Source organism: Neopelma chrysocephalum, unplaced genomic scaffold (assembly GCF_003984885.1).
Source record: "Neopelma chrysocephalum unplaced genomic scaffold, ASM398488v2 Primary Assembly neopelma1_64, whole genome shotgun sequence".
NCBI classification, from domain to species: Eukaryota; Metazoa; Chordata; class Aves; order Passeriformes; family Pipridae; genus Neopelma; species Neopelma chrysocephalum.
The window spans coordinates 150,899-171,980 of NW_020897721.1; the positions used below are offsets into that span (position 1 = coordinate 150,899).

The 21,082-nt window shown below is 41.3% G+C and overlaps 1 protein-coding gene across 1 annotated transcript in view; it reads right to left on the minus strand.

Moving 5' to 3' along the window:
• ZFYVE9 (zinc finger FYVE-type containing 9) overlaps positions 1-15,178 on the minus strand; it is a 57,076-nt gene extending 41,898 nt beyond the window's left edge. The window contains exon 1 of the mRNA XM_027683031.1: positions 15,087-15,178. The gene's annotated coding sequence lies outside the window, so the exon portion shown is untranslated. The remainder of the gene's footprint in view (positions 1-15,086) is intronic.
• Between the last annotated feature and the right edge of the window lie 5,904 nt (positions 15,179-21,082).

Below are 21,082 nucleotides of genomic sequence, written 5' to 3' on the forward strand. Positions count from 1 at the left end.
ATCTTAGGCTCCCTTCATTTCCTAAAGGCTTCTTCTCACAAAAAACACAACAGCATCAACATTCACTAGCAGGGAAGACCAAAAAAAAATGTCTTCAGAAGAAACTGTTTTGCTCTCCTAACTACAGCATTTCTGTAGGTCAGGTGCTCATTTTCACAGGCTGCATCTTAACAGTCAGCATAGCTCAAAAATCCCACACAGCCATGGGCAGAGAAAACAGACTGAGCTTATAACAAAAAGTGCAACAAGGAGTAAGACAAGTTAAATTCATGTGTTAAGGTTTGCTGGTGCTGGCATTTTGACCTGTTAGGTAGTTGAAATATTTATTAGTGCTCTGATGAAGTTGGAGCACGTTAGAAAAAAATCTTAAACCTCCAGCAAAATGAACAGAATTAAAAATAAAAAAAAAACAGTTCTCCATGTATGAAAGCAATATTGAATGTTACACTACAATTTTCCCAGGGTTGTTTATTATTCTTCGCAGAAATAAGCTACAGTAATAATTCCAGGAAACTAATGAACTGAACAGTAACACTCTGAGTAGTACTGTTTCCAAACTCAGAATCCCACAGCTTTGGATGCCAACAGAACTCTTCCTGTATACAAGTACAATTTCTGATGCTATATATATACTTCCACCTCTATAAACTAAGATAAATTTTGGATATTTGGGAAGTAGTAGATATTATCTTATTACAATGTTCTTCTACAGGCTTCCAATACATGCAAAAATGGAGTGAAGGAAATTTAATTCCACTGAAAGGCTTCAGATTAAGTTTTTTCAAAGGCCTGTCATGTAGTGTGGCAGTGGGGAAGGTTCTCTGTACCACCACCATGGCCTCTCCTGGCCTGCAGTGGAGGAAAATGATTCAGTTTTCATGACCCCTTTGAAAAGACAGATCAATTAATGACAATTCTGCCTGTGATTTATGACAAGGCCTGTCAGCTCCGTCCCGAACACTGGACACATTTCACACGAACCAGTCACACATTAACCACAAAGTTCAACCTCCCCTGATCAGAAACGGATCAGACCTGGCAACCCCCAGCTGAACCTGTGCTGACACCAGTGCCCTGAGCCACCAAGTCTTCTAGGCAGTGATATTCAGGGTAACAGTGCAGCTTTATTATTCATTGTTTTCATTCTGCTCCGCTCTCCTTGTTCCATTCTTCCCAGGTAATGACTTTTTTGTCCGTAACCATTCGGCACAGAAGAACACAGATCTAATCAATGGCTCCCAGTCTCCAAAGCAAGCTTGGAAGAGCTATTACCTGGAGGTCCTGGAGCTTTTTGTTTACAGTTCAACATTTACTCTCAGCAACCATTTTCCCTTCCAAAGATCAATGCAAAAGTCAAAGCAAGCTTACAGATATGAATGTAATATGTTTAAACAAAAAGCAATTAAAAAAAAAGTAAATTATAACGTATGGGTTTCATGAAAAAGCAAAACAAGTTGGCAAAAGAGTCAAACTATTTTTTCAGTAAGAATTTATTGTAAGAGAAGTATATTTAAATAAAAACCTGAGACAAAAAGAATAACTACAAATGAGAGTCAAGAATACTCACAATAACATATAACCTCAGGATTATTAGGGTTTTCACAAATCACACACACTGCTAAAAAAAGGGTTCCATCACACCTGAAAAAAATACACACATTTCCACCTAAGAATTATGGGCCCACTGAGACCTCACTGCAAAGGGAGGAGGCCCAATATCTGTGCTGGCCCAGTTTGCTGCTTTGAGCAGTTGAGTATCTTATCTATTCTGCTGGTGGTTGCTGAACATCTCTGTCTCCCACCCTACAGTAGCATCACTCAGGTGCTGCTTTGGTTATACCCTCCATGTCTGATTTCCCTCAGGAACTCCAAGAAGGCGACTACCAATTACTGCAAAAGCAAAACAGAAATTGAAGAGAAATTTGACAAGCAGAGACGTGCACAGAATAAAGAAGTGATGAAGAAGAGAAGCAAAGAACTCTAAAAGTATAAAATTAGAAATATCTTCCACAAAAAAGGAATGTAAAAAATGTTTACAACATTAAATGGAAGTAATCTGAAGTAGCACAAAGTGGAATAGCTTATAATAAATGGAAAGAGACTGAAAAAGAAGCAATTCTGATACTATGTTAAAAAAATGCAGAAAATGCTCAAAGCTTGAAGAGATGCTAAAAAATGCTTCCATCTACTGGCAAAGATCCAACTCCTAACTACACCAGAGATCCTCTATAATGTGCTACCAGGGAGAAGATGTCTTTGAGTAGGCAGGGAGACATTTGCAGCCATTTTAAGGCACTTTATTACGGTTAGATTAGTTGAACTAGGCATTATCTCCAATGCAAATCCACATTTCAATGCTGGTATCTTTACTTCATCCCTTGTCTACACTCTGAAATATGAGATGGGAGATTCAGAGACTCCGGACATGGATGTGCTCAGGGCCCAACTTTGCAGGAATACAAACTGCAATAAGAAATCCCAGAGCAGGGGATTCCATCAACAGGAAATCAGAGTCCTTAAACAAGAGGGGAAACAGGACACACATCAGTTATACAACATAAATCATTTTATCTGATCAATTACTCTGGAAGCTACATCTTCACAAGTGGAAAAGTTGGGGGCTCTTCACTCAAGGGATGTAATGCTTGCAATAATGGCAATTTACCACACCCCCAACAATATTGTCCCAAAATGTTGAGCTCTTTCTACCTAGTGTGTGCCAAATCAAAGGTTATTAAGTGTTATAGAGTGTTATAAAGAGTTTGTGACACAGCAGTACCCGTATCTGTCACACACATGAAAATGCCTGCAATGGCAAGGACTTCAGATTAGGCCCCAAATGAAACATTTCAAAATGAAGTATTCTATTAATAACCAAAGCAGCAGTCATGCAATGCAACCAGAGAAGAGAATGATAGTTTTCAAAATTCTAATTTATTAAAGGATACTCAGCAAATGACAACAGAATTTTTTAAAAATACATGGTCTAAACCACAACTCAGGATTAGAAAATTCCATTAAAACTCACCATAAATCCATTTCATAAGAAACACTAACAGCAGCACCAAGAGATTAAATGTAACAAATATAAATAAGATACAATTGTTGCTAATCCTTTCCCTGCACCAAAAGCTCCAGATGACCAAGTATCCTTCAGCTTTACTTCCCATAATTTGCTGATGTTCCTACTACCCAATGTAAATGCACCAAAGAGCAGACTGGGGCATGACAGGCTATTTCTGTGTAATACAACACTTTGTACCAGCTCACTACCCATGAGTGCTGACAAAGATAAACTATTTCAATGTTGCATTGAATTGTCTTTTTTTCCGATCAACTGAGCAAACAGAGCTGGACAATGCCTAAAGCAGAACAGTCTCTCTAATGATTTCACTAATATTTACATATTTTGCCTTGACTTTCCCCCATGCCATTTTAAAGCCATTATTTCACTTTTGTCTCTAGCCAAGTTTCCATAAGGAGACATTCACACATCCTGAGCAGCAGTAAGGCCCTCAAAAGAGCAGCAACTTCAAGGAGGTGCTGCAGGAAACATCACAGTCAAAAGTAACAGGGGGACACAAAAACTCCAGCAGCATCCTCAACCTTTGTGCTCCAGAAAGTAAAAGCAGCCCAACTGGAAAGGACACCTGCTTTACAGCACTTTACAGTAGAAAATTAATTCCATTTTCTACCCTTTTTACTGTTTCAAGGAGAAAGCAATCAATTTGTTTTCTTGACACAACCCCAGCCCTGCCAAGCAGCCTCAGTTGGGCCGAGCACCTGGAGACAGGAACCACGTCCTGCTTATGTAACTGCTTGGGACTGCCTGGAACAGGATCCATCCCTGCTCTTGGGAAGAACAAACAGATAGGTTTACACTGCAATTCTGCCTTCCACGCAAGTTTTTCCAGAGGAATACAGTTGGAAAAAAAAGGAGAAAATTCTTTCCTGAGCTTACTCATATGCTCACAGAGGTCACTTCAAAATTTGGTTTATATGTCTAAAGTTTCATAACACTTTGCTCCATACAACTCCCAAGTTTAAAATACTGTAAACCACAAAAAGCTAATGCATTAAACATAAATTTAATATGAAATAATGTTTCTTAATTTGTGCATGGATTCCATGTAATATCATCAATGTAACAATGTACATTTTTTTTAAAAATCAATCCATTTAACATACTGATCTGAAGCTGTTACTTACCTTTATTCAAATACAAACTAAACATATAGAATAAGTATGTTTATGGGATGAATTTTTATGTTTCTGTATTTGAGAAACAAGAGTTTGACTATAGTGTTTAACAGATTTGAAGAATAAAATTATTTAAAGCCACACGCTATGTATCTCAGAGTGGATCAGTCCTGTATTCTAATACTTTTTGAATTTTTCTTCTTTCTAATGTAGGGCAGAAACAAGAATGAAACCCAAATAGACTCAACATTATTTCAGATGCTCCTTAGATTTGTGCAATATGGTTCCCTGGAATCAGTAATTAAAAGCCTCCCACTGCCAAGGAACTGGCCTTTTTATAAAGGGGCCGATACCTGTGGGTGCTGTGAGCAAACTCTCTATCTGATAATAAAACCAGAACTGTCAACACAACCAGAATGGGACAGATGAGAAGGACAATGGGCAAAAAGGGAAACTGCTTTGCTACCATTTACCAGTCCATCAATTCCAGTTGTACCCACTAGGGAGAGAAGCTGCCAGAAGTGACACAATTTATGCCCTCAGCTGCTCTTTAGAGAAAGGACAAGCTGAACAGAAAAACACTCTGGAAGTCCAGAGTTCCTTTCTACTGAAGAGCATCAGTCAGCTACTAAAGCCACCTTTATCAGCACACTACAGTTTCCAACAGCACAGTGGTCATTTCTGCTCATCTGACAACAGAGTTCTAAAATCTTACACACATTTTAAAGAAATATAATAATTATAGACAGCAAACAGTTACTATTTCTCAAATCCTACATTATGTAGAGCTGGATTACCATGCATCCCTGAAAATAAATTCAGAGATCTATGGGGTTTTATCTCATACTCCCTTCAACCTGAAATTATCTGAAAGTAAGTAACTTTTAATTGCCACTTTGTGTTGACCCTTCTATTCATACTACACGGAGCACATTATAAAACACTGTTGTCAGTGTAGCAAAGTTCACTCCCACGTTTGTGATCATGATCTCACATCACTGCTGATGTTCACAGTGCATTATGTCTCAAGTCATCTGTAACTTGTAACTCACTCCATACAACTCAATAATCCATGGCAACAGTGTGTACTGAAACTGCTATTTCCGAGCATCATTCCCGTCTCTGCTGAAGTCCATTAACACGCTTTTACCAGTGCTGAAGGGACTGAGCACTAACCAACAGAAATGGTGAGTAACTTGCATTTAGGTTCACTGCAAAGCCTTTTTCTTTTCCCTGATATATTGTACCACAAGAGCAATCAGGACATTCACCTGAAATTTATGTTAGACTCAAGGAAGTTTCAGCTATAATACTAAGTGCCCATAATTCTGTATCATAGCTGGCAGTCACAGGAAATAAAGGCTTAACAGATAAAAATCAAAAACATTTGAGGGCATTTATTATTAATGAGTTATGAGTATTAACATAGTTATCAGAAATCTTACAAAGGTCTAGGAACACCAAATTCTCCTAAACTCAGATGCAACATTTCTCACATAGATCAAAACTGAGAAACCTCTGATTCTTTTGTCCACTGATACGGTGGTTGATTCTGCTCAGCCATGACTCCCTACCTCTTTACCCCTCCTCAGACTGTACCATACTCTTGTTTTCTTCACCTGTCTGTCTTCTTTTCCCCTCTCACATTCCCTCCTCATTCACTTCTTCCTGCACCTGTTTTCTTTCTTCCTGCCCACGCTTCCTTCTTCCTCTGATTAAAAAAAAATGAGAAACCCCATGTGTTAACATGACTGGTCAGAGCCACTGGTGTGTTGTAAACATACCAGTTGTAAACAACCTTATTAACCACATCATATTATTCCTCATGTCTAGAAACAGTGGGAGCAAAACCAATAGCAATGGTGATGTCTCCACTTTGCAAACAGAAATTAGTCTTTAGACCAAATGGATATCAAAAAGGAAAACAAAAAAAACCCACGTGGCCAAAATAACAGCTGAATCCTAAGACATTGTTGTAACTGTCAACCTGCCTCCTGCCCATCCTCATCATTATTCACCATCATCATGGCTCCTTCACAAACTCATGTAAACCCTCAGCCTTTCAGCCTGTGAAATGCAATTTTTGACACATAATTCAACACAGTATTCAACAGCCAGGATCAGCACAGCTATCCACTTCCCTCAAGCATTTATGCTTGAAACCTCTAGTTAAGACATGTTTTGTTGAATACATAGGAGGCACAACTATGTATTTCCTCAAAGCAGAAGGTACAACAGCATTTAAAAGCCATCTGTACAGAAATCAAGTTTAATAAGTAAACAAGCAAACAAAAAAATTAAAATACAGCCAAAAGGAGTACTGTAGGAAAAGAATAGGGGAATAAAACCACCACACATACAGGTCTCTATTGCCCATGAGTCTCAGAAGCAATTTCTAATTGCCAACCACAGCAAAACCCAGGTTCACTCTACAGGAGTATATATATATAAAAAAAAAAAAAAAAATCTATGTGCAAATTCCAGAGATAGGTTAAAATGCATTTTATGAGTGACTTGTTAAGTGAAACTAAGGTAAATACAATATAGAGGCTATTAAACCAGTACACCAATATAATTACTGGAAGCATAAAAGCACAAAGGCAGACTGGTGCTTAAGTAACAACCTTTTAAAGTTACATTTATAAGAGTCAAGAAAGAACTGTGAAACACATGAAGTACATTGGGGTTTTATTCTGCCTTCATCATTTATACAAAAACTCAGTATGAAATTACTACAATCAATGCAATTTGATGTTTCAGCTAAGAGGCTGCTTCAATATATATGCTATTTAAAGTAATTTGCTAATAATATAACCTAAGATGTGGGCCTTGCACATACTTTCAAGTTCCCCAAATAAGGGATCATTAAAATATTCATTTTGAATTAACCAATAGAGCACTCACAATGTACTTTTGTAACATGATGACAACCAATGTGCTCTGATAAACTACCAGTGTGACTGGCAAACAGAAACAGTAGCTGTGTACCGAAGTATAAACCCCCAAAAGGGTCTAAATGGGATACCTGTGCCTTTCCCTAAAAACCCAAGTCTCAGGAGCAAGCCATTTCCAACCTATAGCCTGTATTTCCAAGCTATAGCATGTACTTCTACAGTATCACAGGAGAACATGCAATTTCTAAAAGACTGTTAGATAAATGAAAAAAAAATTAATATACAAAGAGGGAACTTTCCTCTTACATTATCTCAATTCATATTAAATGTTCATTTATCTGCATTACAGTGCAGATAAGGAATAAAAAATTACATTGACATTACTGGTTTGCTGGGTATATTTTAACCATGTAACTTTTGTTTCTCCTCCAGCCTACAAAGAGAACTCAGTGTTCACAGCCTCAGTAACACAAATAAGAGGACTTACACAGTGGTTAAGGGTTCAGATGCTATCACTTCTCAAGTGTTCCATCTTTAATCTCCTACAGAAATTAGGATTATGGGATCATATTGTTCACTTGCTATTCTCTATGCTCATATTTAAAATACATATATGTGTCATGAAAAATAGCATTTACACAGTAAAGACAAATCCAAAGGACTGTCCTCTGAGGGAAAAGCAAAGCTGCTATATGTATTTTAGCAGCAACCTGCTGGGCAATCAGTACCCACACAGCTCTGGAAAAAAACCAAACAGAATTACGGTGTTATATGAGAAAGATGAGACTAAATGCAGAGGGGAAAGCAAGGGAAGAGACGCTATGGGGCAAAAAGGATTTACATCTACAGGAAAATAAGATTCCTTCAGTCCACTGATGGTAGAAAAAAATTGCTTACTAATAAAGTATCTCAAAGGCCTTGGATACATAAAACATAAGATATGATTTAGCCTATATACTCATTCAACTCATCTTCCAATTGGAAACAAAACACAGTTCTCTCCATCTCCAGATTGTATAAGAATTTCCCTGCTACTTACAAACTCTTTGACAAACTCTAAGGAATCATGAATGAAAAATAAGTCCCAGCCAGCAGAAATGAATCTGGACTTTAGATTCCCCAGTTTCACCTGGAGTGATGGGAGCTCCTTTATCCCTGGACCAGCACGCTGCACTGGCTCAATCCAAGAACCACTGAACTCTTTGGAGAATCAGCTTAACCAAACCCAGTTCTCTATCCTCAGTACTGCAGGATGTCAGGCAACACGCTCCTTGGACCTGTGATGTCCTCAAAAGGCAGGAAGGCATTATCCCTACTCAACAGCTGGTGGGAGTGGTGACACACAGGATACTTTTCTCTCTCCTATCATGCTCATCTAAGAAACAACCAGCACAGACATCCACCCCTCTTCTGCACAGACCACTGAGGCCCATCTGCCTTTGCTCCTCTAGCACACCTGCAGGAAAAGGTGTGCACCTCTTCAGCACTGCACTTCCCAACCTGGGACAGAAACATTTTGGTTAAATGGATATGCAAAGCTCAGAGCTGCAGAACTTGATGAAGGAATACAAACTGAATTCTGCCAGGCACGTTGGGCAGATGACAGGAGCAGGGATTACCTCTCACCCCCACGCACATCACAGAAGTCTCATCTCAGAGAGAGAGGATGTGAGGCACACCCAAGGTCGCAATGAGGTCTGAGCACCACAGACCAGAGGAACCCACATCACCAGAAACCAACCCATATTTTACTATTTATGACACCATGCTTCAACCTTGCTCTTAAAATCCAACTATTGAAAAACAGGAGAAAGGGGGAAAAAATATCAAAAAGTTGTTTAAGAAGAAAAGGAAACAGATGAGAACAGTTTCATTGATCAAGTAAAAAGAAATGTAAGAAAAGTACAATTAATAATAACTAAGAAACAAAACCCTCACAAATCGGAAAATATCTACAACTTTTGTCCTGTAGTATCTTACAAACTTCCAATAATCTGACTGGCCAACCGATCAAGCAATAAATTTTATGCATATTCATATGACTTGCCAATTCTTGAATTTATAACAACTATATCCACTATAAATTCATAGTTTCATAGTTTCAAATGGCTTGGCCTTTATTTTAGTGTTCCTAAATCAATCTTCTAGATCTCACTTGGAGTGCAAACAGGTAAGTCAACATGTACACTGAGTTCAAAGCAGAGTTTTGACACAACAAAACTGAATGTGGAAACAGAAAAGCTCCTCTAATAGTCGGTGTCATTCCCAGATAAAGAAGCTATTCCGCGATTTAGAAAGCTCTTTGATCTTCTTCTTACACTGAACATTTACCAACTCCTTTTAAATGCATCATACTACTTTTTGGGAAAATGTACCAGTGTATGTTCATCCACTGATAATCTGTTATGAATTTGCTAATGTATTTCACCCACATTACTTCCATAAATAAAATTTTAAACTTACAGTAAAATACAAATGTTGTACTCAGAGCACGTTTGTAAAGTTTGAGTTCTATTATTTATAAAAAAAGGCTTCAGTATCTCACAGAAGTAAACAAAATCTTTCCAATTACAGTATTTTTACAAATTGCATGAATGCAGAAGTAAGGCTGGTAAGTGCTACTGGGGCAGTTACAGCACTTCTGTAATTGACAGAGCTCACATGAATCTCTGATACAAGTACGGCCTAATTTCAATTTATCACCTGATAAGAAGTGACCTCTGGATTCTTTGTATGCTGGGAAGAGGGAAGGACAGGTTCCTCCCAGCTACCACTTCACTAACAACAAAAAGGCGCTGAATTGAAGACATGCACTAAACATTTTGCCTTTTTATGCAGGCCTCCAACTGCTCTTCGGCAAAATTGAAGTGCAAGAAGTCAATAAGTGAAAATCACACTGAAACATTACAGTCATTATAGTCAGAATTTGGTATATAGTATTTGTTTTCCAACCCTTACATGAAGAAGAGATTTTTTTTCTCAACACAATGAAAGGCTGAAAACACTTACAGCATCTTTGATCATGCCTAATTCCTCTGTCACTAATGAAAAATAGCTGGGGAAGAGTCCTAAAATAGCTACCAAACTAAATTCTACAACACAGAAGTATTTTCAAACATAGATAATAGCAGAAACAAACAAACAAATACTTTCAGCTTTGTCTGTATTAGGCTTTAGTGCTTTTTGTAACTATTATGAATGTCAGTTCAGCTCCAGTCAGACCAAAAACCGGGGAGAGACTGGTGAAGATCCATTACTGCATTACTTTAAATACAAAGCCATCCCCCAGACCAGCGCTCAGCAGCACTGTCTAAAGAACCAGTTCATGCCTCGAGCCTCCATTAGGGAGCTTTCCACCTTTGTTACTATTTTGGAACCAAACCATAACAGAAATTCAACAAAAAAAAAATTTAGAAAAATTGTTAACTGGCAATACCATTTCCAAATGTAAAGTCTGATTCAACTTCATTAAGCAATCAATCTTTAAAAAAAAAAACCAAACCAAACCAAAACATCAAACTTCCTTGTTGATATCAAAAAGGGGAGAGGGGGAAGTACAGAAACAGAAGCAAAATCTATACAAGTGGCATGGAATGCAATTTTTGACAGAAAAACCTGGAGGATCCTAGCAGAGCTTACTGGAATTTTTCTAGATCTTCAGAGTATTACCTTAAACACCTGATACTACATTGACTCCACTGACTCATAGGTAGATGTGTAGCTTCAGTTGTCATCAAAATACCAGAGAGATAAATAATAATTAATATGTATAGCAAACAAGACAAAGATATTGATATATACTCTCTATATAATACAGAGACAGAATACAGAGGTACAGTCACTACCATTATCTGCAAACAATTCCATGTGAAAGTTAGTAATTGCTATTCGAGAACACAGAGACAAACAAAAAAAACAATACAAGTGGAAATCCGACACCGAAGTCCATGTTTTCATTTGCCCAATGTACACTGGGGACAAAATATGTGAAAAGTTTAATACAATGACACCAAAACTTCAAAACACAACGTGTGGTCCAACTGTCACACACTGACATTTCCAAATTATCAAATTGTACATGGAAGCAAAACAACGGTAAAGTTTCCTGAAGTTCTCTCCTCACTGGCCTTTGTAAGGAACACGACTCTCGCCTTAGTTTACACTCAGACTGAAGATACCACACAAGCTATTTAGAGAGCACTCCAGCTCCACACTTCCAACCTGTAGATTCTCTGTGCTTCAGGGACTCCACACCTGTTTTTCACATAGCTTCTCACTTTTTTTTTTACCCTTTTTTTTTACTGTGACAGAACTATGCCTGTGCAAAAGTCAACTGACTGGACTTGCTTCTTTAAGGCACCTCTCACTTGAGCAGATCTGGATGAAAGAATAGGGAAGGAACAATTTACTCAGTGTTGTCACCCATAAGTTCCTGGCCACACACTGTTTGTCTTCAACCTATGTTTTTAAATTAATTAGATTTCTCTAGTCATGACCTTTATGGATTTCCTCTGCCATTCACGTTAAGCCTATTTGATGCTGAGGTTGAAGGGCTGTTATTTCTTGAAGAATAAATACCAATATTACACATCCCTGCTTATCCCTTCTAGTAGTACAACAGTAATATAATTACTGATGTAATAATCCAGTAATAATCCAGACTGGAATTTTTCACTGAAAGAATATAAACTCAGCTTAGAAGTATTTCTCATATTCCACCTGTCTGCTATGGCAATCTGAATAGTAGCATTCCTAAATATCTCAAATTCTGCATGTGTGTGATACAAAAGGGAGAAAACATCATAAAACACATTCACAAAACAAACACCTGTCACAGACAAAAGCACTGAGTGCGGTATTCCATGAATCCCAATGAAAAGGTCCTGGGATCTGCAATGTCTTGCAATTTTCTCTAGAAACTAACATTTAAAAGAGTGACAGAGTTTAACACCCTAAGTATGACACTCATACTCATTCCTTCCCACAAACACTAGCTGAGAAATACATTCACTAAGATTTAACTGAGCAACTTAAAATCTACAAATGTGCAATGTCTAAAAAGAATCTTCAGAGCCAAATTTAAAAAAAGAAATTGTGCTGTCCTTTTGTTTCAATTAAGTGAAACCCAGTCAAACAAACAGTAAGCAGGAAAGCACTTTAGTTATCTGTAAAAATAAAATAATTTATCTCTATAAAACAAATAATGATTCTTTATATATAAATTATATTTGTGTGCATTATGATAATGGTCATTTACTTTTATCACACTGATTTTTCAGTGTGCTAATCTTTTGATAAGTATATAGTCTGTTTTGCTCCAGTTAGCAGTCAAAAAAGTTGTATGAATATGTATGCTGAATTCTAATTTTCCTGAATTCTAATTCAAGTAGAAACTATTATGTCAATGAAGGATCTTTGATGTATCTTTTATAACTTCCCATCCATTTACATTAACTGATATAATTTTCCCAGTGTTGCAAGATATAGCCAACACTTAAAGCCAACACAGAAGTAAAAGCTGTTTCTATCACCTAAAACTCAATACTTCCAGTTACTTTCAGCCATTTACTCTTGACTATCTATTTCTTATCGATACAAAAAGCTTTGTAAACCTGCAGTATCATTGTAGGGACACATTTCTCAATGCTTCACAGAAACAATTGCAGGGAAAACCAAACATGTCAGTTCACATTTCTGTCCATTTCAAAGTTCAAGTCTCCTAAAGAATCACAAATAGAACTATAAACAGGCCACCTTTCGATTTCTTCAGAGTCTTTAATCTCAATCACCTTAAAAAAATAAACAGCAGCCTTTATATAAAACTTTCAAAGCAGCCTATGAATATACTGGTGCCTCACAACAGTGTTCTGGAAAAGGTCACTGATTCATCAGCACAGGGACTGACTGTGCACTGAAACTATTGTCCCTCAACTGATTTTTGGTCAAGAAAGTCACTTCTATTTGGAAGATTCTCAGCTTAGTGCATCAAAAAGATTTTTCTGATCAACAAAACATTAATACACAAAAATCTATTTTTGGCCAACTTTTATCCAAAAGCAAAACTTCACTCTAATCCTTTACCATAATAATTTCCAGGTAATTTTTTATAGATAGCCTGTAGAGCCAAAAACCAGCAAGCTGCTTTCTGCTAAAGCTGGCACAGCTAGTGGACAGACTACAACAGACATTAAAAGCTTATCATTCTTTGGCCACAAGTTTTAATACTGCATCTTTGTTCAGTCTCTACCTTTGTTCCCTGAGACAACCATAGTCAGACTTTATGCCAAACTAAAAAAACTGTATTTCATCTCAGCCTTAGCCCCAGGCCTCAGATCCTGAAATGTGTGTCTTTGAAAGTGTTTAATCCCCGGCCTCATAACTGACTCAAAGCTAACACACAAAACCAACACCCACTATCAGGAGTCAGCACTGCAGTTTTGGGGTGGGTTTCCTCCTTTTTCACACACTAAGGGAGGCCCCATAAAGCAATGAGAACCAATCAGTGTGTCAGAACACGGTAACTTGTACAGTGTGGATCAGGGCTTCAATTAGAGGGAGGTTTCTTTGAAATTTTAGACCCTTCTTCAGCTTCCATTTCAGATTCCCCAAACCTCTGAAGAGATTTTTAATTTTGTCTCTCTTGGGTCAAGGAGACTGTTCTTCTCATTTTGCATCACATGCTGTAACTTTATAAAAAGCAGCACTCTGCTGGGTTCAGGCAGTAACAAAGGATTGTGATGTTGTTTCAACCACTTAAGGTATATCTAAAATTTGGAATCGTTCCACACAATCAAAAATTACTTGCTAATAAAAGTTAATTACAATGTTTTCAAACATTGTCTTGTCAGCTAAATGATGCCCAAAGAAAATATAAGCTTTTATTCAAGTAGAGCATCTTTTTTGTTGTTATTATTATTTTACTTGTTTATACAGGGCTCCTTCTAGTTTTGGATTCAGCCTGGACCCAAAAATTGAGGGCATTGTTATTCAGAAATTCTAATCTGAGACAACCACGCTTAATAAATAAGATTCACAGAATTCAGTTAACTTTTAATATCGGAACTGAATGAAAATATGTGTAAAAATTACACCCTCTGAGAAACCTCTGTCATAAAATAATAAGGAATATCATGTCTATAAATAAACAAGACCGTTAACACAAAAATATAAAGTCTATCAATTTCCATCTGCTACTTGTTTCTCAGCCTGGTTAACGAGATAAAAACAATTCTTGAGCCACCCTCTGCCATAGGCACCTATTTAGCCCTAACATTTATAAGCAAGTAACCAGCCCACCTCTGCAAAAAGTCTGACATGCCAAGAGTGCCAGTTATTCTTAGAGTGAGACATGACCACAATTTCACGTAATTAGAGATGTTATAAAACGCATCCCGCCCGCTCTCCCCATCCCCCTTCACCACTACCACCATTGCAGGAGTGACTTGTTACACATCGCGATGAGCAAGTAACATTCCCTGCCCGGGAGAGAGCGGAGATCAGGCCATAAAAAGGGCACGAGATGCAAACAGGGATCCTCCCCTCGCCGGGCCAGCGGCCGCGGCTGCCCGGGAACAGCCTCGCCCTGCCCCGCGCCGGCACACGGGGGTCCCGAGGGGAGCCAGAGCTCCTTCCCCATCCCCGGGATCGCCGGCGCGGGGAGAAAGGTGCCCCGAGCGAGCGGGTCATCCGACCTGCGCGCCCGGGGACGGAGCGGGAACGGCGGGGAGGGGGCTCGGAGCAGCAGGGCGGCCGGGGAGGGCTGAGGGGCGACCGCTGCCTTCCCCTTGGCGGCGTGCGGGGGACAAGGGCGGCGGGGCGAGGGGGCACTCGGAGCCCCCCGGGCCCGCGGCGCTGTCGGCGACACGGCGGCTCCGCGGAGGCGCCGGAGCCCTCCCCGCCCGCGGGGCCTCGCTGCGGGCGGCAGGGGCCTGGGGAGCGGGGTACCCCGGCCTGCCGGGCCCGGGGGCGGCGGGCCGGGCGGCGCTCACTCACCTCGGGAGGCAGCAGGCGCCGCCGGGCGTGCATGGCGAGGGGGATCCCCCGGGTGCTGCCCCGGGAGCGCGGGGGGCCGGCGCGCCCTCGCCGCCGCCAGCCGGGCTCGCTCGCTGCCTCCGCGGCCAAGGCCGCCGCAGCGCCCGGCAGCAGCGCCCCCTGCCCGGCCCCGACGGCAGCGCACGGCACTGCGGCACCGCCGGGGAGGCGGCGCGGAGCTGCCGCGCCCCCGCCCCGCGCCGCGGGACCCGCGCAAGCACCGCCGCCCTCCCCGCGCGGGGTCCCACCGAGCCCGCGGGACCCGCAGCCACATGAACGCACACACAGACAGACAGACACACAGACACACAGGGCTGGGGGGCGGCACCGCCGGCAGCCCGGCCGGGGGGCACCCACGCACCACACCGAGGGAGCTGCCCCGCGGGCGGCTGCAGCCGGGGTGTAATGTGACCGTACGCGCCCCGGTCAGCAGCACTCGCGGCTGGGAGCCGTCCGCGTGTTATTTCGCCATTTCGCGTTGAGGACCTTCACCCTCGGAGAGGGACACCCGCGGCCGCCCTGAGGGGTGCGAGGCACGGGGCCATCCGCTCACAGGCACGTCCAATCTCCAGCAAAGAGGGTTCCAGAAATTAAAAATAAACGAAAACACGCCACACCAAACAACAACAAGCAAATACGCTCGTTCCTCACGCGAGCCGCGATGGCGAGCTGACAGGTTATGCCAAACCGTGACTGCGCGCCCGAAGCCTCGCCCGTTCTCTCCAAGAGGAGGCGGCCGCCCATGCCGGGAGCGGGACACTTCCCCGCCTGGCTGCAGGCGCTCGGGAGCTCCAGGACATGTCACTTCCCGCGCGTGTCTCGGTCCGGCGGGCGCGGGGATTCACAGTGCTGGGCTGCCGTCCCGGACACACCGCGCACCGCCAGCCCCTGCCGGGCGCGGGCAGCGCCCTCGCCGCCCCTCGGCCGCCGGCAGCCTCACCCTTCCCGCAGGAGCGCTCAGAGCCTCAGGAATCCCTCACCCCTCGCCTTAGGACCCCCTTGCCTCAGGAACCCCTGTCCCTCGCATCTGGGACCCTCACCTCGGGAACGCCTCATCCCGGCTCCCTCTCAGAAAGGGCTCGCTCCACGCCGGGGGAATGGGAAGGAGCCGCTGTCCCCTCACCTTCGGGCAGTGCTGTGACCTTCCAGCTGCGGGGGGGCCATGTCAACTCAGGAGGGAGGGAAAGGCGAGTGTGGTGGCTGCAGAGCCATTCCCTCTTCTCAGGCCTTCACACTTCCAGGCTATCGCTTTCCAGCAGGTTGGGCTTCTCCATTAACTTCCCACGTATGTCAGGGAATACGGTGTAATGAGCCTCGGTGCTAAAATCTGGGCCTCCTTGCTCCAAGAGCATCAGCCCATCCCGCTGGAAATGAAAGGGAAGCACTTAATGTTTATTCATTGATTCTGGTAGAACTATGTGCTTTTCAAGCAGAAAATGCAAGATACTCCCAATCAACTGAATCATCAATCCATGGGCAAAGAGCTGAGAAGATAAAAAATGCTCATCAATCATAGCTGGGAGTAGCATGTTAATGGAGATGGAATTTATTTTCTCCCATAAAGCATTCCCTGTTAACCCTAACTTGCTATCTCTTTAGCAATTAGTGGTGTCATGCTTGTGAAGCACAGATGAGGGCTTCAGATTGGTCCAATACACAATTACCATCCTCAAAACAATTCTCATGAAACACCTCAGACTGCTAAACACACAGTATGCCTGGCAAACAAAAAGGAAGTAAATTAAAGGGTGAGCTACATAACACTCTGTACCCTCTGGCCAAATGCGTGCAAGCACATAGGTTTGCCATCTACAAACGTCTCACAGAGGCATATCACTATCATAATTTTGTTCTACTTTAATCCCTCTGGATGTAACCATTCATTGGAATGTTTTCTCACCAAACACTGAGAGGTTTTTCCTGAAGGATATTATAACTGGCTGTTTTGCAAGAGTGCTGTCACATGAAAGCATGCAAAACAGGAGTTAGGAGCAATGGGAAACATCTCTGTGAGTTAAGGTGATGGGACATGGTCTCATTCCCCATTGCTTCTGGGTATCTTGGATGCCACATGACTTGTTCCTAATGAAGATCTATCTAGAGGAGCAGCAAACTCCACAATACCCACATTGCAGCTCCAGGCAGTTGTGGTACCAGGCACCTGAGCTTAATGCAGGGAGATTGTCCATCCTGTGTTCTCACTGTGCTCCCTCTGCAAGTGTCCGAAGAGGAAACATTTCACTATGGATGCTGAGAAACACTATTCCAAACCAAACCAATAATTTTTATCCCAAGCCCCAGCAAAGTTGTAAGACATGGACCATGACCTTCTACTTGGCACATTCAGTGCTGGTTTCAGAGTTACAAATTCTCCAAGAAGTATCTTCAGCTCTTCCATGTCCCTGATCCTTTTCAGCATCATCACAAGAAATCACGCCCAATGGTGTCCCACATGATAGCACAGACATTTGGTATTGAGTTTCCTACCACTTTTCCCAAGTATTTTGCCATCTTTCCACAGCTCTTTAGGAGAAGCTACCAAGGAAAAGGCATAAAGAAGAGCATATAGAAAAGGACACTCCAATTTGCAAAAGTCAGGGATCTGGAAAACAGGTGAGAAGATCACAGTTAGAAAGGTGAGGGGAAGCTCTGAGGTGCCCTGGTTGAAGGGAGCAGCAGAGAGTTACAGGCTCAATACAAAGACATACACTGGGAGCCAAGAGTTCCAGGGAATAGATATGGGATTCAAAATGATTCAAGAGTAATCTTTGAACAACAGAGTTAAGGACAAATAAGAGGATTTTTTAACTACTTGGTGAAAGCTGCAGAAACTAGGGGGAAAAGGAAGCTTAATGAAGGCTTCACTCTGTTCCTAGGTGGAAAGAGTAGAATGTTTAACAACAGTGTAGGAAAGGCAGAAGAACTCAACAACTATTTCTTGGGGAAGAGGCAGATGATATACAAATACCATGTGATGATGATGAAATACATTCCATTACAACAAGCACTGAGTAGGATGTTAAACAGAAGCTAATGAAGTTGGGCATCAGCAGATCCAGGTAACTTGCATCCAGAAGTTTTAAAAGCACTGGCACAGAGTATCTTTAGACCATTAATGCTGATTTTCAATAAATCTTGGAACACTGTTAAAGTTCCAGAGGAACTTTATTGTTCCCAATATTGTCCCAATATTTTAAAAGGGTAAACAAGGTGACCAGGGTAATTAGGACCTGTCACACTGACAAGAATTCTCAGTAATATAATGGGACATTATCTACATTACTTGATTTAAAAATAATTAAAGGATGGAAACACAATAAATGCAAATTAATGTGGAAAATAAATCTTGCCAAAATAATTTGATTTTTTAATGGCATTACAAGTTTGGTTGATGAAGGTAAGTAGGTCTGCAAAATATTTGTTCTGGTAACTTGCAGCATTTTAATTAAGAAGTCAAAATGATACAGACTTGTCACAGCACATATTAAACTGGCGAGACTCTACCTAACTGACAGTTACAAAGTGGGGAAATAAGAAGTCATCATCAGAGAATGTGTTTCTGGGTCCTCTGGCAATTAGTTCTATGCTGTATTCAATTGATATTAATGGCTCTATGGAAACCATAAAATCATCATTTACAAAGTTCTGTAGGTGATGTAAGCAATAGGGATTCATAAATAACAAGTCATGCTGTAAAGTAGCTGAGACAGCTTGATAACAAGTAATATGCATTTCTGTACAGCCAAATGTAAAAACATGCACCAAAGAATGAAGACAGTGATTATAGGATGAGAAAATTTGTGCTTTACAAGTTAATGCTCAAAAACCTGGAGAATCATCACATATAATCAGAAAAAAATAAGCAGGTGGTGTGGTGCTGTAGCCAACAGGCTAATGCAATCCTTGGGTTTATAAACAAAATAATGTAGAAAGATGTCTGTATTTATTTTTCTGGTACTAGTTCCAGTGCTCCTGAAGTCTGATATCCAAATTCCTTAATTCCTTAATAGAAGGAGAAAAAAAGATGGTTCAGAGAAGATGAATAAGAATGAATTAGATGGAAAGTGAAAATGTTCAATCTATTTCAGTGTCAAAAAAAAAGGTGAAGGGGTCACTCAATCACAGGTTCTAAGTACTTCCAAAATTCAGTGACTGTATTCAGCTTCCCAGTGAGGTCTTCTACCAGGGAAGGTAATTAATCACTGAGACACTTTAGAAAGGGACAAGTTAGATTTCCCAGCACTGGAAATGTCAAAATCAGGTGACTGTAGAAACTAAATTTTAGCAGAAGCAGGAGTTCAGTGCTGTAAGTCTGCTCCCCATGAGACAGAGCTCTGTGAGCATAGCTGTGGATTCTGTTTGCTCATCTATGCAGAACTCAATTTCCTTGGGCACTAAGAAGTAACAACCTGTCATCCCTTTCAGCATCATCTGACACAGCTCATGTGCTCCTCAGCACATGATGGGAGCAGCCGTGGGGATGGCAATGTTTACACTGGTTGAAGGGATGGGTGGACTTGTTCACAGAAGGCAAAGCCTTTGAAGCATATTGCATGCCAAGAGAACTTTTCTCACTCGGGAAGTCTGAGACATACATTGCTGGGAGCTGAGAGGTTACTCCTGACAAGTGTGACTGTATGATTATCCTGCTACTAAACTCTTCCTCTGGCATCTGCTTCTGGCCACTGTCACAGGCAGGATACTGATCTTGTGCCAAGCAGTCTCTCAGGTCCACACTAAAGCTGATCCATGCCTGATCTCGGAACAGTGGAGTGGGAATTTTAGCAGGAGCAGAGAATAGATGATTGATAATAGACATAGGCACAGGAGAGGGCAAGAACCAGGGGAGAAAAGAACTAGAACACTTAATATTAGAAGGTCAAAGTCTGACTTGGGTAGGGAATTGTATATAAGGCTCTTGACCTCTCCAAAATCTGTTAGTGATGGAAACATTGAGGAGTTTCCCAGTCTGATCTGGTACCATCAAACAATTAGGAAACCTTGCAGCAAAATGTTCATTACTTTCTCGATGTGCTTCCTGACACAGGTGCTCAGTCTTCTGCTGATATATAAGATCTCAAGTGAACCTAAAGGGTCCAGACCTCTTGGGTGACTGAAGCTTTTATTTGCAGTTCCATGGAAGAAAATGTTGGCTTTTTTTTCCATGCAGTTGTTGCATGCACACCACCTGACTGCCTGCACACCACACCGACAGAAACAATACTGTAAGTATTCATTACTAACGCCATTGATGGGGAAGGGCTTGGTGATCATTTAATCAGTTTTTGTTGTAAAAAAACAACTCCTCCTTGATAACACCCTTAGAAAGGCGCGATGATGAAGTTTGCAATGTCGTGGCTTTGCCCTCTAGTGGCTGAGAGACTGGCCCAGCTCCTGTGCTGTCTGTCTCAATACACTTTGATTACCTCATCAGCCTTGGATCTTTGATTTTTCTAAATTTTGTACAGACTTCATCCATTACACTCAAGTACTACCTGCACCAGAACAATGTGAATCAATAAAATCTTTGGCTTAATATCCTCAGAATCCTATATTAAGGTTAACTCAGTATTAGTGAGTCATACGATAAAGCCACTAATACATGGGCACTTAATTAATCTATGATGCATTTTCCACCAGATAGGACTTATTCTTAGGAGTAAAAAAAAAAGATTGCATTGTAATCCTTTCCAACAGTAATCTCAATAGGCTATGCGTTTAAAAGGGGCAACACTTTACTGTCTGTGCTGGCTAAATCTTGAAATATCCATCACTTTTCTCTCCAATATTCCAGACACTGGCCTAGAGGCTCTAAGAGATCTGTGTCTGTATCTGTTTTAAACTTATGTGGGACCTTGGGCAAGGGCTTTGGACTTCAATTACATCTTGATTTTTTTCTTTTTCTCTCCCTCTGGCACCCATTTTAAATTATTAGCCCAAGCTTAATAAAGAAATAA